Here is a 21,117-nt window from a genome sequence, read left to right on the forward strand (position 1 = left end):
ATCATGTAGATTGGGTTTATAAACCGCTTCCAAAGAAGGGAAGGAGAAAAGGCAGTTTGCAGAGTAGTGACTCACAGAGGAGACCTGATCATCAACCAAACCACCACATAGTCATGAACATGCCAGAAGAAGTACCAGTCCATGACCTCGTGCCTGAAGTTAGTGATCAGTTCCCCGGCCTTAGCCACCAAGAACTGCTGTCTCCTAAAGACATCTGCTTTGATCCTCCTCTTTTCCCTTCTGTTTCTGAGTCGACTTTCTGCCAGACCAAGTGAGTTAGTAAACTGCATTGGAACAGTTTCAGAAGAATGACATGCAAATGAAGTTTTACTCTGCATCTTAAATAATCACCATAATCGCCACTCATTTACTTTAATATGCAGCTAAAATTGTGCACTTCTGTTTACAGCACCTGCTATGGGTCTGACTGTACAAGCAGTGAGGTTCAGCTCGAGGACGAGGAGGAAATCACTTTGCTCAACAACGACATCTTTTCCATGTTAAATGAGGAATATGGCTTTTTTAACCAGTCTGGAGACCAGAATCATACTGAAGACCCCCACAACAGCACAGAGATCCTGGATTCTGTACCAGTGTTTGATATCGACAGCTTCGAGGATCTGTTGAAGCAACTTGAAGAAATGGAAAATGATTCAGGAATAGAGGAAGATGGTGAAATACGAACGTTTCATGTACTTTAGTGTGCATGTTGTTTCACCATCTTCATTTTATATTAAATTTTATTTTAAACAACTTTTATATAAGGAAATAAAGATTTTGTATGACAATCATGTCTAATGTCTCTTCATCACAGAGAAAATTCAATCACTTCATTTTCTTTCTTGAAATCCACTTTAGTAAAGTCAGTGATGTTTGATGTCCTTAAAGAAAAGGAATTTGACAGAAACTGACGTTGAGGTATTTTCTTGCAGCTTTAGTGCTTTGTTTAAATTAAATGTGGGCAGAACCTGATTCACTTAAACATCTGTACTTGATAATTGAGCACATGGATTAGCACAAGAAATTCAGTGAGCATAAGTAAAATGATCATGTCGTCTCAGCTTCATCCAGAAAACCTGGAAGTTTAACAAGAAAAAGCTGTTGGTTTTATTGACATGTACACACACATTAAGACACTTTTAAGGACTCATTAGAACAATGTTTAGTGTATGAGAGAGAAAATGTCAATAAGAATTTGATTAAACGCACACAGATGAAAATTCTTACCTGTAGCGCCTCCTTGTTGTGGGTTATAGATTCATACTGGGACTTCAGGACACTGTGAGCCTCTCGTTCTTGCTCACGCTCCTAAAACACAGCCATGAGGAAGAGGATGAAGGATTTAGTCATTAAGGGTTTAGTCATTAATGTTCACATCCACAATGAGGCTCTACTAATATTACCTTCACCACCAGCTTGTGTGTTTAAACCTGAATAAATCCACTATTAAACCATTAAAAACATTTTAACAAGTTATCACAATTTATATTTGAGTAAATATTTGAATATTTGTCTTTTTCTAACACTGTTTATCAGTTCATTTCTGCTGAACTGAAGCCATTTTTCTTTCCTCTCAGTTTAACAGCAGTTACTGAAGCACACAGAGGAACAACTCAGTCATACACTAGGACACATTTCACTACCACATTTATACCTGTTTTTACATCTTTATTATTTCCTATAGTGTCCATTTACTGTGTAAATGTAGATCAAAATACAGAAACAACATGAAAAGCGAAATACAATTATTTAGCAAAATAGCTAACTAGCCAGCTAGCTATTCTTATCTTTAATAGTTTTCCTTCTCAGTCTAAATATCAGATTTGTAGTGAACTATAAGTAAACTCTTGGTATCTATAAGTTTATTGGTCTCCTACACCATTAGCTGAAAGGTCCATTTCTGCTCACTGCAACATTTATGGAAATAAATGATAGATAGATAGATAGATAGATAGATAGATAGATAGATAGATAGATAGATAGATAGATAGACAGATAGATAGATAGATAGATAGATAGATAGATAGAGATTTATTGTAATTGCATTGTACAGGTACACAGCAATGAAATGCCGTTTGGCATTAACTAGAAGTGCAAAATGTAGCTATCGTGCAAAAGGGCAGATAAATATATGTCATATTTACAGCAAGTGATAAATATGTAAACATATGTACAGTGGATAAATATAAAGCAGTAACAGTGCAGAGATGTGGACATCATTAAGAAGTACAGGATGGATCTAAGTCTATGGCATTGAAGAGTAATGTGCAGAAGTGAAGATTACAAGATTATGGCATTTAAGAATTATCAAGCTAAATAACCAGTCTATAATTTTTGTCAAATTTATTTACTTTTTCCTGCAAGTCTGTGATCTTTATGCTAATGATCAGGAGTAAACACAAAATGAGGAACATCGCTTTTCCCCTCTTCACTCCGGTACCGATGGTCCTGATCACCTTTCCGCCTGTTTGGGGATTTTATGGGTGACTTGTTTCTCAATAATAATAATTATAATAATAATAAATGATAAACTCTGTGTTTTAAAGAGAATAAAATCCATAAAGCTCGGAAACTCACCGTTCCAGGGGTCGTACAGTTCACTTCATCCCGACAGAGGGTCTTCATCCTCCACCTGGAACACGGCGCCTCTCGGAGCTACAGGAGGAAAATCCAAGCGATGCTGAGGAAAGAAAAGTCCAAACAAATAAAATCAAATAAATAATATAAATATTTCATATAATAAAATTATTATATGTATATCTTTTCAGCTGATACACACTGTGTGGTCAAAAGTATTTGGACACTTGTCTTTTCCAGCCAGATGTGATTCATAAATTCACCTAAAATGCTCTTAAATGCACCATACAGCCAATTAACATGCAAACTGTTGAAACACTTCATATAAACAGAATGTAGAATCACTGAAAGCATTTTAAATGGATTTAAATACCTGCTACAGAGGGAAGCAGGAGCTTTTCTGTAGCTATTATTGCTTTAATGTTCATGCCACAGGACCAAATATCCGTTTATTTTATCTTTCCATAATGAGCTGGAATAAATCATAAATGCTGTGGTGACCCCCGTGTGTAATGCTGCATGATGGCACTGCTGGAGGATTACACCAATGGAAGATTAAGGAGAAAAGAGTCTCCAGGGACCATGATGATTTCTTGGCCCATGATGATGACTGGATAATAAGCTGATTTAGATTCCTACAGCTGTGCTCCTGGATCTATGTGCTGAATTGGGTCCAGTACTACAGAGGGCAACAGGTTGTTTTAGTGGAAATGTCTTGATTCATAATATGATGTATATATATATATATATATATATATATATATATATATATATATATATATATATATATATATATATATATATATATATATATAAAATATGATATGATGTACCTGTTCCAGACTGTGCTGTAGACTACAACAGGTTCATACAAATTATTCAGTCATGTAAATTCAGCTTGATTATATTTCATATATGATGAAACTCAAAACATCAGTGCTTATGCTCCACAAGTTGGTTGTGAGATGGAGGAGAAGGAAAAATTCTGGAGTGAGTTATATAGAGTGGTAGAAGGTGTTCCTAGGAATAAAAGATTGGTGATTGGGGCAGATTTAATGGGCATGTAGGTGAAGAGAACAGTGGTGATGAGGAGGTGATGGGTAGGTATGGCTTTAACCTCTCAGTTGTTAATGTTTAGCAATAGATCCCACTACATGCCCTGAGAGATGGTGGTGCCCAGGAACCTGAATGACTCCACTGCTGCCATAGTGCTGTTCATTATGGTGAGTGTGGGGAGAGCAGGGGGTTTCTCCTAAAATCCACAATCATCTCCACTGTTTTAAGCGTGTTAAGCTCCAGGTTTTTATGACTTTCAGGCCTTTCTTCACTTAAGCAGGGTCGTTGGCTGAAAACTGATTCTACAGCTATTTAGAGTAGCTCCTCTTAGCCACTCTATTAGGATCAATGATGAGGATTAATCTTCCTCATATTAATGAATAAATCATGTACTACAGTATTTGAAAATAACTTGAAATCCTGTCAACCGAGAACAGAAAGTTGAGGGTACATTGGGAACAAGTTTCCCAAAACTGGAAAGTTGCAATCTGGAAACATATGCAGGTGCAGGTGATTGTGTGGATCCATAGGGTAGTGGTCATCACATCTGCTTTACACACAGAAGGTTCTTCTGCGACCCCCAGTGGAACCATTCAGCTAGCAAACATGAATGAGGTTTATGTATTTGTCACAAATTGTTACTTAATCCTGGTATTAAATAAACAACTTTTGGTGTTTCTGCATTGTGCTTGTAACAGAAATGGACAATAGGAATTCCAAAAGGCTCAAGGGCATTGCTCCACTGTCGAATCCAGGACCTCCTGCGAGTAAAGGAGATGTGGTGACCGTTAAAGCTGTAAGAGAAGTTGGACACTAAGGAAGGAGAAAAGGAGAACTATAGGGAATAAAGTTGATCAGTCACACATGAAGTTATAGGAAATAGTGGAAGCCAGGCTGAGTTTATTCATTAGTTATTTATCCAGTTATCATCTGTTAACCTGTTATTTCAACAAAACCAGATTTTCTCCTGCAAACCAAGTTCAAGAAAATGCTACAAGGAATTGACTCCATGTCGTGTTTGCTGGACTTTAGAATGTAATACTTTATTGCACTGAGGTGCTTTAGTACCTAAAGGTCTTCATTTAAACATTTATTATTTTAGAATGATTAATTTTATTATTATTATATGCAGATTTACATATTTATGAAACCCAAAGAGATAAAATTATTACATTTCCAATAATTGGTTTGATTAAACAATGTTATTTGAGTGTTATACAATCAACACATCCTTGTCAAAGCAAGGAACATTCATAAACCCCCAAAAACTATAATAATGATGATAATAATAATAATAATAATAATAATAATAATAATAATAATAATAATAATAATAATAATAATAACTGCAGTTGGTTGTCAGATGTCAGTCTCACACTGCCCTCTAGTGGTGTTTTGTTGTCTAGTTATATGTGATGATCTTTACAAAGCAAGATATTTTTCTTGATAATATTAAACTGTCTAAAACTTAAACTGTTTACTGTTTAACATACAGGGGGTTCATGTTAAATTTTTAAGCTAAATGTTTGTGATATAATTAAATGAAACAGAAGTTAAATGAAGCTGATTAAAATTAATGTAATTTTGTGTTTTTTGAGAGACTGCTGAAAGGAAATTTCAGGAACTATCTATGGATTCAGACTCGGTCGAGCTGAAACGGTGAAGCGACTCTCCTGAACCCCATTGTTTTAGAAGTGATTGAACTGAACTCTTGAACCGAGTCACTTGAACTGAATCTAAGGAGTCAAAATCACCAAACCGAATCATTTTGAACTGAATTGACCAAACTGAATGGACTGAATTATTAAAATGAATCTATTAAATAGTTCTTTCTGATGTTTTTCTACTAACTGCAGTTGTCAAAAGTTATACTTGAACTATGATGTTATGAGGCTGCATTGGAACTAAACTTTATAGTATTGTGTGATCAGATGAACCCATGAAGAACTCATGTATTGTAAACTGATTTAATCTCTGTGTTATTGTGATTTAATATTTAAACTGATGCTGTGAATACTGTTCAATAACTGTTTATTTTATTACTTTAACTTCTGTTCATGTAAAATTGGGTTTAAACAAAACCTTTATTTTATTATCATTTACTTTTGTCCTGTTTTCCCAACATTTTATCATGTGGATTTTAATTTTAGTTAAATTTAAATGATGTACAATAATAATTTTATAATAGAAACAAAACACACACTATATTTAAGATATTTATTTATTTTAAGGAAGAAAAATATCCGTTACAATAATCACTGATATGTTTGTACTTTATTATATGTAGGACATGTCCAGCTTGATCTCCTTTTTCTTTCTCTGGTTTTCTTTCTCTAGTGCTGAAGTCATATTGCTGAACAGCTGTACAGCTTCCTCCAGTCACTCTCGGTTTCCATCCTCATTTCTCTTCCTCACCTAAGAATCTTTGTTTCCTCAGAGATTTTCTGCGACTCTTTGGGTTTGTAGAGGTTCAGCTTTCTGTTTCTGCTGTTTATATATATATAAGTGCTTTTTCTAAGCATTTTTTATCGGTTATGTCGACTTTTTTTATGTCGCCGAACCCTAATATCTCGAGCACAAGGGGGGAAAAATTTGCCATTTAATGTCGGTTATCTGTGCAGCCGCAGAAGAAGTCATGAAGTGGCGGAAAAATCAAGCCTTACAGCTGCTACAGGTGTTGTATTGTATACTGGTGAATCTCTGCTGTTAGATAGTGCTAGTGTTCGTAGTGTTAGTAGGGGCGCGGCGCAGCTTTGGGAAGAAAAGAGCAGCCGTTGAGAGAGTGCCGGTGGGAAGGCATGTACCGGGATACACATGAGCGATAACAACGACCGCCAGAACCAACATATACCAACAATAACGGACGGTGACAGTGTGGAAGTTTAAATAGGAGCTGGTGATGATGATAAACGAGCACCATATGTGCGCGAATGAAGCCGGGAGCTTCAGAGAAAGCGGCCGAGAAAACACCTGACACGCTGAAGGGGGCCGAAGGGGGCGTGGCAGGTGGATTCCTGACAGATAAACATGTACTGTATGTATTTTTATAACATGCCTTCATCAAACAAATCGCGGCAACGCTGTTGTGTAAAAACCCTCAAAACACGCATGCACATTCTCATTTATTAACGCACATCATGTACATAAAGAAATTTCAAGCACGTTAATATATTGCCGCCATTTTGATTTTCGTTTATCTCAATCATCGGTTACCTCGATGCTTTTTGGCGACCCCCTAGGACATCGACATAACCGGGTTCCACTGTATTAATAATTTAAATAATATCAAATAAAGAATATTAAATATTTCATATAATAAAAATCAAAAGTGATTTTTCAGAGTTGAATCCCAGTGGAAAAGCGACTGATCCAAAGCTGCTGCTTTTCAGCTGATACACACTGTGTGGTCAAAAGTATTTGGACACGTGTCTTTTCCAGCCAGATGTGGTTCATAAATTCACCTAAAATGCTCTTAAATGCACCATACAGCCAATTAACATGCAAACTGTGAAACACTTCATATAAACAGAATGTAGAATCACTGAAAGCATTTTAAATGGGATTTAAATACCGCTACAAAGGGAAGCAGGAGCTTTTCTGTAGCTATTATTGCTTTATGTTCATGGCACAGGACCAAATATCAGTTTATTTTATCTTTTCATAATGAGCTGGAATAAATCATTAATGCTGTGGTGCCAATGGAAGATTAAGAAGAGAAAATCTCCAGGGACCATGATGATTTCTTGGTCTGATGATGACTGGCTAATAATCTGATTTAGATTCCTACAGCTGTGCTCCTGGATCTATGTGCTGAATTGGGTCCAGTAGTACAGAGGGAAACACACCAGAACCATGCCATCCCCGTCCAAATACAGGTCCTCACCACTCTGGGGTTAATGACAACAGGTTGTTTCTAGTGGGAAATGGCAGACAGGGTCTGCTATAGGTCTGGTATCTGCCCCTGAGTGTCATAATGCCTGTCATTTTGGATGTTATTATTAAGGTGGGTAGTCGATACATCAGGTTTTCCTTCACTGTGGCACACTGACCTGCTTCAGCACATGATTCCTTTATCCTGACACATAGCAGTGTAGGGAACAGACTACAGGCAGCTGCAGGACGTGATGACTGGCTTCTTGGTGACTTTAACAATATGTAGAAATTGTAAACATTGTCCTGATGTAGTCTATAATATGACAGGTGACAGAGGCTTCACCCCTCAGACACTTCTCTCCTCCTGAAATGCAGATGTGGAGCTCTGGATGTCTCAGGTGGAAGACTTCTATACCACCCGGAAAAAGTGTGTAAGATTATCAGGGTGTGTGGTGTTTTGCACAATGTGGCACTGAGGACCAGTTTCCTCTCCTCCTGACCTCCCTCCCCTCAGCATTATGACCCCGAGCCACAGCCCCCTGCCCCACAAGAGCGATATAAACTAAGTGGAAAAATCCATGAGGAGGTCATACAGCGTTTGTAAGGAAGACAAAAATCATGGTTGTTAATAGTGTTTATTGTGACTCTTTGTAGAAAAGATTAAAATCAAGATTTAAAAAGATTAAAAAGTTTTGAAAAGACAGAAATAAAAATGATTAAAAGACGAGACGATCTACAAGATACAATAGCTTTACACTCAGCTTTATACTATTGACTATAAGTGTAAAACTATCATAAATAGCCAAAAGAGATACAGAAAGAGGAAAAGACATGTTCAGACTCTCTGTTTCTCTTGTCGCCTTCTTTTTTTCTATTTCTCCTTTTCTTTTGAAGGTTTTCTTGTCTCAGCTGAGCAACAATTTCCTCCCATCGCCTCGGACTCTCATATAATGATCTGTTTTATTCTCTGAAGTCTTCTTTTCTTCCTCACAGAGATTCTGGGTATCCTGGAGCCCCCTGTTGGTCTGAAGCTGTAAGTTGTTCCTCTCCTCTATGTCAAGTTTAGTTTTCTCTTCGTCCTCTTGTTTTTCCTCAAAATCCAACGTGGCTCAAACTGAGCAACACGTTCCTCCAGTCGCTCTTTCTCTCTGATCAAATGATCTCTCTCCTGCTCTGCACTATTTTTATTTTCTCACAGTGATTCTGAGTATCCTGGAGCTCCATGGTGGTCTGTTCTAAAGTGACCTCAAGCTGAGCAACATGTTCCTCCACTTTCTTTTGTTCTCTTGTCCAGCTCTCTCTCTCACAGTCTACAGTTTTCTCCAGTTCCTTATGGATTTTCAGGAAGACTGGAGCTCCATGGTGGTCTGCTCCAAAATAAACTCAAGCTGAGCAACACGTTCCTCCAGTTGTTTTTGTTCTCTCGCCCAGCTCTGGCTTCTCTCAGTTATGTCCTGTTCCTGCTGCTTTCGCTCAGAAGCCAAAGTAGCCTCCAGCTTTTGCACCGTCTGTAGCAGAATGGCTTTCTCTTCTTTCTCTTCTGTTATCTTCTCTATCATTAGAAGAGAAAATGCATCCAAGTCTTTCTACTTTCTCCATGTGTTCCAGCTTCTCCTTCATTTCAGCAATCTGCTTAGTTTTCTTTGTTCTTCTGCTTTGAAAAATTCTCTAACCTTCTGAAGAGCTCCATGTTTATGCCTCTTTACTCACAAGCAAAACCTTGGAAATGAGAGAAACAGAGACGCATTCCCAATTATAGACGTTGCCTTACTGTGACGTCACAGGCAGATGCCCGCCCTCCGTCTGTGACGTAACCCGGTCTCTTTTTACCTGACACTATGCGCATGCGCACATTACAGAGGTCAAGAGCGGATAAAATAGCATGTCTTCACAGCTTTTCTGTTGTTCCTGAGAGAAGAGCGATATTACAGTCATAAATAAGATAAAACGGCTGTAAACTGTGTATAAAGCGAGTGAATCCGAGTTGAGAACCGGAAGTTGACCGGAGTGACTCTATGAATGTTGCAGAATCATAAATGACCAGTAGGTGGCAGTGTGATGTGTATTAGAGCTCACTGTCACAGCAGGTCATTAGAAGTAGTGGAGCTCTAATGACGTCATTAATAGCGAGGACAAGACACACAGCAGTTTGGGATTCTTTTATTGACTTTATTGATTAATTGATTTGGAGTATGATTGTGTTTCTGATCAAAGTAAGTTCATGTGTATGGAGTAAAACAACCTGTACATTTCTCACTTCCAGACAGTATTATGAGATGTTCATCTGCTGGAAGTTCATGTTTAATGCTGCATGTTTTATAGGATTTATGAGCTGGAATAAATGTCCAAAACCTCAATTCAACACTGAGTGATTTTTGTAGTTTGGTAGATATTAGATCTTTTGATGTATTATTCTTTTTTAAATATCTGTGTTTTAAATACACATTTATAAATATCAAGGCTTTTACTGGGTAATAAATTAAAACATAAAGTCATAATTTACTGAAATGAAATTGAAAACATCAAAATACAACAAAAATAAATAAAATGACTATCAATATGTTTAAAACTAGAATAAATCTGGTTCAGACAGTTAAATACAGTGCAGTATTACAGCCTTATTTCATGTTCATTTTATAAACACAGTTTGTCATTATAATAATAATAATAATAATAATAATAATAATAATAATAATAATAATAATAATAATAATACTTTATTGCAATAGGGTGCTTTAGTACCTAAAGGTCTACATTTAAACATACTTTTATATTCTAAAATTATACATTTTATGATTATTATTATATGAAGATTTCCACATTTATATGATTTATCCTACAGATTAATCACTATAAAGAAAATAGAAACATACACAAGAATGTTATTAACAACTTGTACACTGTACTGCACGATCCATGTGGAATATAATGTGCATATAATAATGAATATTGTGAATGTAAACAAACATTCAGCAGTAGTTGAAAAAATCAGGTCAGTCTCTGAGCATAAGCACTGAATCACTTGGAATTTACTCGCTCAATAATAAAAACTCTTTGCTATAGTTGTGAGGTGACTGATACACAAAGCCATGGAGCAGTTGGACACTGGGGAGACAATCAGATGAATGAAAGTAGAAAATGTGATAAAACCCTAAAGTTTATTGTGAGATTTGAGTCGTGATCGTTCAGATGCACAGTGTAGCAGCAATGACACAAACTTCACTTCACAACAAGAGCAAAAATACATGAATGAAAAATGAATGAACTTAAAATTCATCAAATGGAAAAAAATCCAATGTTATTTAAACTTTGGAGAAAAATCTTATATTCTGTTATTCAATTCTCTCATACTGACCACTGGATGTTCTACACGGCACCTCATGGTAAAGACTCTCTGATGACAGGAGACTCCACCATGATGCCGAGGCGATAAGAAGATCAGTAACATCCTGACACTGAGTTACAGTACAGTGGTCAGGGTCTCGTAACTCAGACCCCATGTCCGAATAGACATAACAATTGTGGCTCAATACTCAAATTAGTTTTAGCTGTTCACTAATCATTTACCAATAAGTTACAAAACTTTAAATAATACATAAACAAACCAAATGAAGACATCTTCCAGTCACGAATGAGAAGGAGAAAATCAGCTTTATTGCAGTCACTTCAGACCCGTCCCATGGAGCTCTCGGAGAGAATCATCCTGACAGCAATGACACCCGTCAGCTTTCATGCGAGGAATTTGATATAAACAATCCTTATTTTTTATATCTCACACCTAGTAAAATGTACATATTGTGTCTAATATCTCCTCCCTCACAATTTACGTACATCATTGATTTTATGGGGCTTTGCATATCCCACCTTTTGCTCACGAGTTTTCTGGTGTGTTTCTACCTATTCTTAGTTAAAATTCCACCCATATCCAGGAGGCCTCGTTCACCTCCATACGATTCTAATTTACATGTACAAAAAATCTCTTGATGGAGACCTTGTCTTAAAAAACATCCCCTGATTGTGCACTTTGTACACAATAATGCAACAGATCATCCACCGCAATATTCACACCTTTTCTAAAAATCTCGTCTGGGTTTTTTCCTATGTCTGCAAATCATCCTTTGTTTTGTTTTGTGTAGAATTTTTATAAAACGTGTTTTTTACTGCATCTTAAGCTCATGCTCTCTCATGCTCACTTCCTGTGTGTTTTGGACAGTGTACCTCTTATACAAATTCTGCAACTATTCTCCCACGTTCTTTATTATCTGACGATGTGTTGTGCCTATTAACCTATTACTCTTCTCATTTTTATATTTATATATTTTATATGATTTTTTCACCTACGTTTCTACTTGTGTTTTGAAAATATGTGCATATGCTGTTTGAGTATAGTTAAGGCATGTTGCCTGCATGCTGTTTGCTTATTTTACTATTTTTATTTTACATTATATTTTCCTATCTTTTCCTTCCGGCCGACACACTTTGCCTGGTGTACGTGGTCACCACTTTTACCGCCATGGCATATATCTGTTTTCTGGAGTGACTATTGGTCCTCATATGCCTCTATTTTCCACCTCGAATATCTCTTCCAGTTCATACTCATGACACCTCTACATTTTCCCTTATTTTCCTAAAACTGCACAAACCTGAGAAATGAGAAACAAAGACACATTCTGACTTATAGACATCTCTACTGTGATGTCACACAAACACGCCCCGAGCTCCTCCTGTGACGCCACCCCCCTCTCTCTCTCTCTCAGACTACATTTTATTACGCACAAATAGAGCATTTCTCACACAGATAATGTGGTGATACAAATAAATATGATGTTCTTTATGTGTAAGTTTGTCTCTGATGAAAAGCCGGTGGCGACTGCAGCAAGAACAAACTCCCGAGACGGCATAAGGAAGAAACCTTTAGAGGAACCAGAGGAACCCGTCCTCATCTGGGTTTCACTGAATGTCCATTTATTACAGCTAAATGATGTTGAGGTGAAGTGATGATCAGATACAAACTGTAGTCCTGAGTCAGTGTAGCAGACTGTTAACATAAACTACAGTCCAAATCCCAACCCTCAAAACTCCTGTTCTTACTCTGTTTTGTTTCTGCATGGACTATTTCAGCCTGGGGTCGTAAGTTTTGGACACTTTGTTTTTGGTGTTTTTCCTACGAGGACATTGTATTTTACCTGATAGTAGTAGTGCACATGTTTGATCTAAAATAATGAAAGTGATGAGACGGAACTCTTTGTACAAATAATCACACACACACACACACACACACACACACACACACACACACACACACACACACACACACACACACAGTGTATATGAATATATAGGTGCTCCTAATAAAGTGTTTGTAATACATGAACACAATTAGTATCATTGTACACACAGTAACATGGTCATTTTTAAACATATGCACAGAGTCGTTAAAGACTCCTAATATAAATAATACAAAATTACCGTAACATATAAATATTGAAAAATGGCCCTGAATGCTGTATGTACTGTAGATGTTTTGTTTGAAGTGTTGTGATCATGAAGATGAAATCCTGCAGGTTATTTGGGTTTGTACTGAGTGATAGTTGTTTCATAAACACCTTCTTATAAAATCCAACTCAAATGTTAAATAAAAATTCACTCTAAATTTGTAATCAGCGGCTCACCATCACATTCCACTACGGAGCGCAGGAGGAGGAGATGCCCGACTGCATGGAATACAGGAGAACATCAAATCCCCTACCATTAGATAACTGCAGAACATTTAAATAAAACAAGACAAATGTTTATTTACTGTTTTTTTTTTATTATATTCAAAAAGTGAACAAGTGTAACAAAAAAAGCAGGAAGAAGCAGCTTTTGTGAGAAGCTGGAGAAAATAACATATTTTGGGACTGAAAAATACGTCCTGTGCAGGTCTCTAGGTTCAACTACATCTTTTAATAGTTGTGTAATTTCTTGCATCACTTCTCTCATCTGCTCTCGAGCACTCGGGCGTTTCTAGATGAGCATTTCACAGTGATTCTGAGTATCCTGGAGCTCCATGGTGGTCTGTTCCAGTGACCTTAAGCTGAGAAACATGTTCCTCCGCTTTCTTTCGTTTTTGCCCAACTCTCTCTCAAATGCTAGAGTTTTCTGCAGATCATCGTGGATTTTCAGGAAGACTGAGCTTCATGGAGGTCTGTTCCAAAGTGACCTCAAGCTGAGCAATACGTTCCTCCAGTTGTTTTTGTTTTCGCGCCCAGTTCTGAAGGTGTGTGCCGTTTCTCTCGTTTATGTCTTGGTACCGCTGCTTTCGCTCAGAAGCCAAAGTAGCCTTCTGCGCTTGCACGATCTGTACCAGAAAGTTGTTCTCTTCTTGTTCTTCTATGCTCTTCTATCATCAGATTAATAAAGCTTTAAATCTGTTGCCTCTTTCTGCATGTGTTTCAGCTTCTCCTCCTTTTCAGCAAACTGTTTATTTTGTTTCTGTCTCCTGCGTTGAAAAAATTCTCTAAATCTTCTAAAGAGCTCCATTTCTGTGTCTCCTTACTTAGAATGAGTAAATTCACAAATGATAAACAAAAGCATGACCTGACTTATATACATGTGTCCTACTGTGACGTCACACCCAGACGCCCACACACACACACACACACACACACACTCTGCATGTACAGATTACAGAGGAAGATTACACACAAACCGAAGTAGACCCAGTGACTATATGAATGTTGCAGAATCATAAATGACCAGATGAAGCTGACTGAGGTGAACCCCTGAAACTAACCCAGGAACAGAGTAGGAACATTCTGACCACCTGTTTTTTTTTTGTTTTTTTTTTTTTGTTTTTTGAGAGACTGCTGAAAGGAAATTTCTGGAACTATCTATGGATTCAGACTCGGTCGAGCTGAAACGGTGAACCGACTCTCCTGAACTTAATTGTTTTGAATAGAAGTGATCGAACCGAGTCACTTGAACTGAATCTAAGAGTCGAACTCACCTAACCGAATCTTTTTGTACTGCCGGGAAAGACCTTCTGCCGGGATGAAGCGAACTGTACGACACCTGGAACGGTGAGTTTCCGAGCTTTATGGATTGTATTCTCTTTAAAACACAGAGTTTATCATTTATTATAATTATTATTATTATTAATCATCGGTACCGGAGTGAAGAGGGGAAAAGCGATGTTCCTCATTTTGTGTTTACTCCTGATCATTAGCATAAAGATCACAGACTTGCAGGAAAAAGTGGATACATTTGTCTAAAATAAATAAAGAATGATAATAAAGAGTGATAATATTTCCATAAATGTTGCAGTGAGCAGAAATGGACCTTTCGGCTAATGGTGTAGGAGACATCATCATTAGCCTCATGCTAGCCGGGTTTGCTAGCGCTGCTTTTGTGTTTGTTAGTTTATTAGAAACATCTACTTTTGACTAAAAGATGAATAAAACTATATTTAAGTTAATAAGATTACATAAGTTACATTAGTACATAAGTTTACTTATAGTTCACTAAAAATCTGATATTTAGACTGAGGAAGAAAACTTTCGAAGCTAATTATAGCTAGCTGGCTAGTTAGCCTAGCTAATGTTGCTAAATAATTGTATTTCGCTTTTCATGTCCTTTTCTGTATTTTTATCTACACTTATACAGTGAATGGACACTATAGGAAATAATAAAGATGTAAAAACAGGTATAAATGTGGTAGTGAAATGTGTCCTAGTGTATGACTGAGTTGTTCCTCTGTGTGCTTCAGTAACTGCTGTTAAACTGAGAGGAAAGAAAATGGCTTCAGTTCAGCAGAAATGAACTGATAAACAGTGTTAGGAAAAGACAAAGTGTTCAAATATTTACTCAAATATAAATTGTGATAACTTGTTAAAATGTTTTAATGGTTTAATAGTGGATTTATTCAGGTTTAAACACACAAACTGGTGGTGAAAGTAATATTAGTAGAGCCTCATTGTGGATGTGAACATTAATGACTAAACCCTTAATGACTAAATCCTTCATCCTCTTCCTCATGGCTGTGGTTCAGGAGCGTGAGCAAGAACGAGGCTCACAGTTTCCTGAAGTCCCAGTATGAATCATAACCCACAACAAGGAGGCGCTACAGGTAAGGATTTTCATGTGTGTGCTTAATCAAATTCTTATTGACATTTCCTCTCATACACTAAACATTGTTCTAATGAGTCCTTAAAAGTGTCTTAATGTGTGTGTACATGTCTCGTTAAACTTCCAGGTCTTCTGGATGAAGCTGAGAAGAAACACGAGCAGGTGATGGAGTCCAGTGTTCAGCTACAGAAAGAGATCTACAAACTGGTATCAGACATGGACTTGCTGCAGTCCTCAGCTCAGCAGAAAGAGGAAGAGCTTCAGACTAACAGGACGCAGGATGATGATGGCGGTAAGGAGAAAATCCTTGCATTAAGCAGCACATGATGAGTTCCATCACCTGCTGTATGAACCTGAACAGAATCCACATTGTATTTCTAGTTAGAGATGCTGAGATTCTCTTTTTATTGAAATCTTTTATTAAAACAGCAGGATGAGTTACTAAAGCTGAGCTTTTGAGACAATTGTAGAACTGCTACTGCAATTTTTACATGAGATGCAATAAAATCTGTGGTGTCAAGTGCTCAGTTTCTACTTCATCAAAATTCCCTTTAGTGTGAATTTCCTCAGAAGTGTCTGAATGTGTAAAAGTAAAAAGTGAACGTTTTGTTTGTTGAACTTCCAGGAGGAGAAATACGAGCTGTTGATGTCGCAGGTGGACACGATGCAAGACTCAGTGCAGCATCTGGAGAAAGAGCTCAGAGAGAAGAGCAGGAAATGTGAGGAGAAAACTAATAAGTGAGAAAATCTACATTAAACACATTCTAAAAGAATGATGATTAATAATTGAAGAAGTAAATGCTTTGGTTTGAAACTGCTTTTGCTTCCTGTTTTAGGAGACAGGACAAGAACAGGAGGGTCACAGTTTCCTGCAGTCTACAAAGAGATGAGGAAACTTTAAACTGTGTGATGAGACTAAATGTATGTTTTTTCCTCTTAAGTCATGATTGATAAAATACACCATGTGTTAGTTATGGGTCAGAAAAGTAAATACAGCACCTCATTCACATGGATATTAAGAAGCACATATTTAAGCTTCTACATGATCATTTTACTTACTCACTGTCTCTTCATGTGCTCAATTATCAAGTACAGATGTTTAAGTGAATCAGGTTCTGCCCCACATTTAATTTAAACAAAGCACTAAAGGTGCAAGAAAATACCTCAACTTCAGTTTCTGTCAAATTTCTTTTCTTTAAGGACATCAAACATCACTGACTTTACTAAAGTGGATTTCAAGAAAAAATGATCATTGAATGCTCTCTGTGATGAAGAGACATTAGACATGATTGAAATTCAAAATCTTTATTTATTTAATAGTGTTTATTGTGTGCTGTAGTAAAAGTGTTCAGACTCTCTGTTTCTCTTGTCGCTTTTTTTCTATTTCTCCTTTTCTTTTGAATGTTTTCTTGTCTCAGCTGAGCAACAATTTCCTCCCATCGCCTCGGACTCTCATATAATGATCTGTTTTATTCTCTGAAGTCTTCTTCTTCCTCACAGAGATTCTGGGTATCCTGGAGCCCCTGTTGGTCTGAAGCTGTAAGTTGTTCCTCTCCTCTATGTCAAGTTTAGTTTTCTCTTCATCCTCCTGTTTTCTTTAAAATTCAACGTGGCTCAAACTGATCAACACGCTCCTCCAGTCGCTCTTTCTCTGATCAAATGATCTCTCTCCTGCTCTGCACTATTTTTACTTTCTCACAGTGATTCTGAGTATCCTGGAGCTCCATGGTGGTCTGTTTCAAACTGAGCTGCTGAGCAACATGTTCCTCCAGTCGTTTTTGTTCTTTTGTCCAGCTCTCTCTCTCACAGTCTACAGTTTTCTCCAGTTCCTCATTGATTTTCAGGAAGACTGAGCTCCATGGTGGTCTGATCCAAAATAAACTCAAGCTGAGCAACACGTTCCTCCAGTTGTTTTGTTTCTCGCCCAGCTCTGGCTTCTCTCAGTTATGTCCTGTTCCTGTTGCTCCAGAAGCCAAAGTAGCTCCAGCTTTTGCACCGCCTGTAGCAGAATGGCTTTCTTCTCTTCTGTTAACTTCTATTATTAGAAGAAAATGCATCCAAGTCTTTCTACTTTCTCCATGTGTTCCAGCTTCTCCTTCATTTCAGCAATCTGCTTAGTTTTCTTGTTCTTCTGCTTTGAAAAACTTTCTCAACTTTCTGAAGAGCTCCATGTTTATGCCTCTTTACTCACAAGCAAAACCTCGAAATGAGAGAAACAGACGCCCCAATATAGACATTGCCTTACTGTGACGTCACAGGAGATGCCCCGCCTCCGTCTGTGACGTAACCCGGTCTCTCTTAACCTGACACTATGCGCACATTACAGAGGTAAAGAGCGGATAAAATATTGTCTTTACAGCTTTTCTGTTGTTCCTGAGAGAAGAGCGATATTACAGTCATAAATAAGATAAAAACGGCTGTAAACTGTGTATAAAGCGAGTGAATCCGAGTTGAGAACCGGAAGTTGACCGGAGTGACTCTATGAATGTTGCAGAATCATAAATGACCAGTAGGTGGCAGTGTGATGTGTATTAGAGCTCACTGTCACAGCAGGTCATTAGAAGTAGTGGAGCTCTAATGACGTCATTAATAGCGAGGACAAGACACACAGCAGTTTGGGATTCTTTTATTGACTTTATTGATGAATTGATTTGAGTATGATTGTGTTTCTGATCAAAGTAAGTTCATGTGTATGGAGTAAAACAACCTGTACATTTCTCACTTCCAGACAGTATTATGAGATGTTCATCTGCTGGAAGTTCATGTTTAATGCTGCATGTTTTATAGGATTTATGAGCTGGAATAAATGTTTTACTTTTAAATGTTTTCTTTTAACCAACTGGTGCATTTTATCTTTATGCTTCAGATGAGTTTTAAAATACATTTTACTACTTATTAAAAATAAACGTCATTCTGAGTGAAACCAATTGTTTATTAAATGCATTATTCACTAAATAAACATCAATGAAAACTGGATGATTTGTTTTTATTGAATGTAAAAATATTAATTTGAGGTTGATTGAATTTTATGAATCGAATAGTTTTGGATTAAATGAAGACTTTACTGAACTAAACAGCACTGAATTCTCCTTTAAATGAACTTAAGTTTACTGAACTAAATACAATCCAGAATAGTGACGGTTTAAAAGTCACATGTGTAATGAGTTTATATTTAGAAGAAAATACAATAAAAAGGAGATTCCTATAAACATTATTCTGAGACTGTGTGTAGTCCTTTTCTCCCTCCGTCTGTTTGAGGAAAAGCAGCCTGATAACCAAATGTACTGGGAATAATAACATTCACACAATAAGCATAAGACTGGTATATGAACATTAGAAAAACAGTAGAAGAAGAAAGTAATGAAAATAAAAGTAGCACAATGCTTCCTTCAGTGCCTCTGTGAATGATGGAGCACATCTGGACCTTCCTTTTCTCCTTCCATTCTACAAACAGCACATCCTCTTCTCTCAGCCAGTGATGAGGCCTCGAGGAGCTTTTTTCAGAAGCTTGTTGGTGATGGTTTGAGGGTTTGTGTACTGAATTTTCCCACATGCTCAGATGTTATTTTTTTAGGAGATCTCTAAACAGTGCTGGACTTGTGTAGAAGTCGTCAACGAATAGTTTGTATCCCGTCTCCAACATCTTCTCATCAACAAGTGCCATGACAGATGGTCTACAGACTGGCTGGGGTGTAAAATCCTGATTCCACCTCTCTTCAGGTGTGTTGGGGGATACAACCAGTGAAGACTGGGATTTTCTGTCTCTCACTCTTACTGGTAGAGCTGAAACAGGTGCTGAGTTTGGAGACTGCTTGAACCTCTTTTCTGGTTGATGGCTGGTGTGTGGAACCCACTTCTCCTAAGAAGATTCAACTAAATGGCTGTTGGAAGACAAAGAAAGAAAAAAATAGCATTGTATATCAAGTACATACTTTTGTAGTAGTATGAAATCAGGAAGGGGGCAAACACTTTTTCACACCACTGTGTATATTTATTTGCATGTTTGTCACACTTTAATGTTTCAGATCATCAAACTAATTTAAATATTAGTAAAAGATACACAAGTGAACACGACATGCCGATTTTAAATTAAGGTTTTTATTATTGAGGGGAAACAAAATCCAAAACTACATGGCCCTGTGTGAAAAAGTCTTTGCCCCCTGTTAAAACTGTATTTTATCACATCTGAGTTCAATTTCTCTCACCACACACAGGCCTGATTACTGCCACACCTGTTCACAATCAAGAAATCTCTTAAATAGGACCTGCCTGACAAAGTGAAGTCGACCAAAAGATCCTCAAAAGCTAGACATCATGCTGAGATCCAAAGAAATTCAGAAACAAATGAGAAAGAAAGTAATTGAGATCTATCAGTCTGGAAAAGGTTATAAAGCCGTTTCTAAAGCTTTGGGACTCCAGTGAACCACAGTGAGAGAAATTATTCACACATGACAAAAACATGGAACAGTGGAGATCCTTCCCAGGAGTGGCCGGCCGACCAAAATTACCCCAAGAGCACAGAGACCACTCATCCAAGAGGTCACAAAAGACCCCACAACAACATCCAAAGAACTGCAGCCTCACTTAGCCTCAGTTAAAGTCAGTGTTCATGACTCCACCATGAGAAAGAGACCATTTAAAAACTGCATGTTCACTTGTGATATTGTTACTAATATTTAAATGAGGTTGATGATCTGAAATATTAACGTGTGACAAACATACAAAAAAATACAAAATCAGGAAATTGCAGTTGCTCAGCTGGAGGTCACTTTGGAACAAAACCAGCATGGAGTTTCAGGATTCTCTAAATCAGTGTGAGAAAGAGAAGAAATGTGCAGAGCATCAGAGAAATCTGAGAGGAACCCAATGTTGAACCTCTTCATGTCTAATGATTCAAAATCAAAGAAAATGTACAAAATAATGAAATATTAAATCATTCAACATTTTTGTGTGTTTTGTTACTATAATAAATATAAAAGTAATTAAACCTGTTCAGGGGGTGTCCCAATACTTTTGATATAGTGTATCACTCATTTGTGCTGGAACAGTTTTCTTTACAGGATCTGTACCTCAGGTATGAGAAAATATGCCTATAACACACTGATAACACACTTACCAGGCAAGACTTCAGGAAGTTTCCAGACTTTTCCCTCATAAACAAAGGTAGACCTTTTGAGATCTCCAGATTTTCTTTGAGCAGCACATCAGAAGCCTGAAAGACAGAAAAAGTTCAAACCTTCAGATTCATGGCTACTGAAAGTTGAAAGGACACTGGATGTCAGCTCACAATCTTTAAAAGGACAATTGATCGTGTCATGACCTCCTCAACGATTTCTGAGATGGTTTCAAAACTGTGGTATTTAAACTCGTACACCTTCACCACTCCACTGCTCTCCTCTCATCCACACACATGTCTACTGACTTTATTCTCCTTCTCTCCAGGACGCACCTCCACGCCTCCAGACTCTTCTCAACCTGCTCCTACTCTCACCACGAATCACAATA

The 21,117-nt window shown here is 37.4% G+C and overlaps 1 protein-coding gene across 1 annotated transcript in view; it reads left to right on the forward strand.

The window, feature by feature from the left end:
* Positions 1–14,483: 14,483 nt before the first annotated feature.
* Positions 14,484–21,117, forward strand: part of LOC124384658 (leucine-rich repeat flightless-interacting protein 1-like) — a 468,068-nt gene continuing 461,434 nt past the window's right edge. Inside the window, exon 1 of the mRNA XM_046847703.1 lies at positions 14,484–14,567. The gene's annotated coding sequence lies outside the window, so the exon portion shown is untranslated. The remainder of the gene's footprint in view (positions 14,568–21,117) is intronic.

Source organism: Silurus meridionalis, chromosome 4 (assembly GCF_014805685.1).
Source record: "Silurus meridionalis isolate SWU-2019-XX chromosome 4, ASM1480568v1, whole genome shotgun sequence".
NCBI lineage: Eukaryota > Metazoa > Chordata > Actinopteri > Siluriformes > Siluridae > Silurus > Silurus meridionalis.